This window comes from Amphimedon queenslandica, unplaced genomic scaffold (assembly GCF_000090795.2).
Source record: "Amphimedon queenslandica unplaced genomic scaffold, v1.1 AMPQUscaffold_13515, whole genome shotgun sequence".
Classification (NCBI taxonomy): Eukaryota; Metazoa; Porifera; class Demospongiae; order Haplosclerida; family Niphatidae; genus Amphimedon; species Amphimedon queenslandica.
The window spans coordinates 688503-693054 of record NW_003546249.1 but is presented as its reverse complement, the minus strand read 5'-3'; the positions used below and the strand labels follow the sequence as shown (position 1 = coordinate 693054).

Below are 4552 nucleotides of genomic sequence, written 5' to 3'. Positions count from 1 at the left end.
TGCTGTAAGCTAAATGTGTGCAAAAAGCTATGGCAAATACACCGCAGTCTTTCAATCCCAATTGTTTTTGGACTGATGGCAATGAGATACTGACGTCAGATGCAAAAATTGTCTTGATGTTATGTTCAGTATTGGTATCGACATTTGAGTACAGAGAATTGTAGACATGAATTTTATTGATGTCACATCCTATTGTGCTGATAGCTATCCAGTGGTTACCACGACAGTGTGCGATTTGTATATAGTTGTCCACCCAATCAATACATGGTTGGTCCTCAAATGTTAACCCAAGACCTTGTAAAGTTGGGAATTGGGATTTGATTGACTTTTGAGCAGAATTTATGATTGCCTCTGTTAGTTCCAAACCTCCCGATAATCTATTCATGTCACTCATGTACAAAACAATGCCCTCTATACGCACCCAGATCTCATCATCATCATTCAGTGGCACGTAGGACTCACAGTCTATTTCTATCCGTCTTTTCTTGCTGCTGTCACCTGTAGTCTTAATGCTTTTGATTTCAGTCTCTGCAATGACAGGTTCATCTCCTATTTTAAAGTTTTCAGTGGTAATAAGTAGCTTCCTTATTTTACTAATTAGGTCTTTGTCTCCGGTGTCAAACGTTAAAATGCAAGGGATCTCAAGCCCTCCTTGAAGTAAATCTTTAGAATGCTGTCTGCTACCAGTTACACGACATGTTATACGTCCATTTCTTCGTAGAAACAATGAGCAAAGAGCTGAGATGCGTCGTGGAACGTGACCGACAACCATAGGGCCTTTGGTAACAGTGACAGTGAATGGATTGTGTAAGTTTGCGCTTTCTCTGACACAAATCAGGATTTCGTCTGTTTGTGGTTCCCAGACATCTTTGTAGACATGGAAACCACGTATTACAGAGTTAAACGACAGAGAAAGGGAAGAGACTACAGCCATCCTGTACTAGTATTCCAGCCCTCGTGCTACAACGTGTGATTGACTGATTGTGAGCACGCACGTGATCTAACTTGATTATTAACCACCACACCCATGAGCGAAATTAAAACACCACGAAATTAAAGCAATAAGAGGTAACTAGTGAAATCGCGAAAGTTTATCCCCGCGAAAATTACCAACCATACGGTATTATAAATAAAGTGACCGTTGACAATCAATAGTAAGTAATAGAAGTAATAGTAGTGTAAGGGTTTCTCATGTAATAGTAATAGTAATATATTACATTTTGGTGAAATTTGAAGTAATAGTAATAGTAATAGGGAAATATATATGTAATAACAATAGTAATAATATTACATTTTGGTTAGGTTTCAAGTAATAGTAATTGTAATAGTATTACATTTCCATTTGTGGAAAAGTAATAGTAATAGTAATTTATTACTTTGTATTGTAATTGACCCCATGTCTGACCAGGAGAAATCATACAGACATTTCATCTTTACCTAACACAGCTGGGCAAAACACACCATCACCATCTAACACGCCCTTCGAGCTGATTTTGACTCGTACTTGTACCGGTACTCCGATTCATCCTCCAGATCGCCTTACAGGTTTGAGAAAGGGCGATGTAGTATGTACACATTAAATAACTCATACTCTCATACATTGTACATACACACACCTTATTAATATTTGACACCTTGATGATTACATAACATCACACTACTCATGATTACATCATACATATACCTGATATAAATAGGTTGTGTAAGAATTGTTAATATTATTATTATTGAATGATCATTGATCATACTACAAATTGTATTGCCAAAGTGCCTCTCTATGGTAGTCTAGTAATTATAATTATAAACAAGATGAAGTTTTTTTTGCGTGCACATGAGTTGTCTCAGGCTTGATATGCAATACACGTATGTCCTTGAGGTTCCACAGTTGTCAATCATGTAGTTTAAACAGGGATTCTGACAAAGTATGCTAAGTAAGCTAAACAGCATGAGCTTTGTGAGCCGACAAGCACCACAGTGCAGTACATGACACTTGCAATAACTTTAAAAATTTATTTAAAAATTTAATTTTAAATGGAATCAGTTCAAAATTTCTACGCAACACATGTACATGCATGTGTATCAGAAAACATTGTAAAATTGACAAAATTCCCTCTTGTATTTTTGATAAAATTTAGTTAATGTTGTTGGACTTGCCACACTTGCATATAGGTGGATCTATGCAGTTGGGTTGTCATTCTGTCACGAAAATTCCTGTTAATTCCTGGTCAATATCTTTTTTACTGGGCTCTCCTGAGTTATAATTCTTTCTAAGCTTTGAGAATTAGGTAATTTATTTAGCTTCGTTGTATGTATTTTCATAGCAATCTGTGGTAGCAAAAGCCGAATATTTTCAAGAATAGACCATTTTTCCTAGCCAAATCTTTGTGTTTCACTCTATTTGGTCAAGATTAGCATTAATAAGTGGAGAAATGTACCTAAATTAAAAAATATGTGGGAAGTTTCTAATTTCTTTTTTGTTTGCAAGTTACAGTTGCTCAAAGTTTGTGATTTAGCCTCTTCGAAAAATTTTCAGGCAGCACTGGGGAAAGCAGGAGCAACCAAACTATCTCAATCTCTTTTAAATATCTAGGCAAATTTTTTGTGCTTACTTACTCTTTCTTTGAATAGAGCTTGAGATGCGAAAATAAATTTCAGCTTTTCTTCTTTCTCCTATCCACATGCCATGTTTATCTGCACTGAACTGCTAAGTGCCGACCACACCTAGATCTATAATTTATTTTATGGATCAGTGCAGTAATTGCATTGTTGCAGTTTACTCAAAATCTATTATCCTTTTTTCAAATCTTATATATATATATATATATATATATATATATATATATATATATAATATCATGATGGGGGCAGTACAAGTAACACAATATCCTCAGCAGGCGAGTCCACGCACCATGGTGCTTCATTGTACATGTATGCATGTAATAGAGAAATTTGAAAGTTCTTTACTCAAATTTCCCTTTGTACTATAATACTACAAAATGTTTTGTTCAATTTTTGAGCAAATTTAAAATTATTAAAAAATCCAAATTCTATCTGAATTGGCTCAGATTTTCTTTGCAACATAAATACATGTATATGCATCAGGAAACCTAATAAAATTGAAGAATTTTCTCCTTGTCATTTTTGATTCAATTTGATCAGTGTCCCTGTATATAGTACAGGGTGTTCGGCTCAAATTTTGAGCAACTTGACGATCCATTAATTGACAAGAAGCTGTATCAGCACTATGCCAAATCTTGTGAGGAACCCTGACTCTAAGTATTTGCAATGCTATATAGGTTTATAATAAACAGTTCTTCTCTTTCCCAATGCATGTTTGTTTTGTTAATAGGTACTGCATATTTCTGTCTCCTCATGTTTGCGTTCCTTGCCTCCTGTCCTTGTGCATCTTTGTCTCCTCACTCTCCTCCTCACACAGACATACGCATATGTCTAACTTTTGCTCTTTCTTGTTCCTTTGCTAGGTCTCTCACATGTCTTCTCTCTTTCTTGTGTTAACACAGTTTTAGTATCAGTAAGCAACTGTAAATTACCATACACATACATTAATGTATACAAACATTGTTGTTGTTATTATTATGATTATTTTCTAGTACATTGGTATATCACAGACATTGTCATTTGCTGCAGTGTGGGAACAGGAATGTAATAAATGCTAAGCAAATTGTAACAGTGGGACACAATGTACAATATAGTGCTCTTGTGTACAGTGCATGTACTGAGACTGAGAGGGAGTATAGTGTCTTATTGAATCCATGTACATTTAATTATTTAGGATATGTCCAACAAAGTAAAATTAGTGCTGTGTTGCATTGGCTGAAGCATAATGATGGTAAGTGTTATGTGATGTACATTTATTTAAGTCAATGGATTTCTGGGTAATTGTAATGGTAATTGTCACAGGCCTACATGTATGACACTGACTCACTAATTAAGTGAAGCACAGGTACATATACATGTGCATGAATGCCATTGCCACTATGTCTCAAATAAACAAATTGTCACAACCATTATCATTACTGAAAATTATTACTTTTGTAATAAATTTGAATTACCATTACAATTCATTCCTATGCACCTCTCTTTCTACCCTTTTTCTTTCTTTAGTGCCTCAATCTTGCAATGTACCTCTATCTTGCAATGGACCAAGGTACTACTGATGTCATCACATAATGGGTCTTACATAATCTCCTGTGCTATGTTTCTTTCTGAGGCTTTAGGACAAAGGCGTCAAGACGACAACAAGACTAAAAACTTATTTATTAAATTATTTTTTTGTGTAATTATTATTGTTCGAATGAAATATTTGACACTGTGCAGCAAGTGACCTTCAGTAAGCAACACTCAGCATAAAAGTGCAAATAAATTGTTGTACCATACATTGTTGCATTGTTGTATGATATTTGTTGATTAAAATTGCGAAAAAATTTTTTTAAATACACTTATTTGCTACTGCCTTGCAGCGCAGGCATGCAATGTGAAGCAGTTCATGAGGCAAGGTTCTTTCACTTGATCCACTCCAAAATATCAGAGA

General features: G+C 35.0%; 1 long non-coding RNA gene across 3 annotated transcripts in view; it reads left to right on the top strand.

Annotated features, from left to right (window-relative positions):
- The window catches only part of LOC109585039 (uncharacterized), a 14116-nt gene extending 9779 nt beyond the window's left edge, over positions 1-4337 (top strand). The window contains exons 2-4 of one of the 3 annotated variants that reach the window (XR_002186287.1): positions 3483-3532; positions 3612-3850; positions 4126-4337. This is a non-coding gene — a long non-coding RNA (uncharacterized LOC109585039). Of the gene's footprint in view, positions 1-2919; positions 3533-3611; positions 3851-4125 lie in introns of those variants that run through there. The other 2 variants (XR_002186285.1, XR_002186288.1) reach the window with 2 other exon arrangements.
- The last annotated feature ends 215 nt before the right edge of the window (positions 4338-4552 follow it).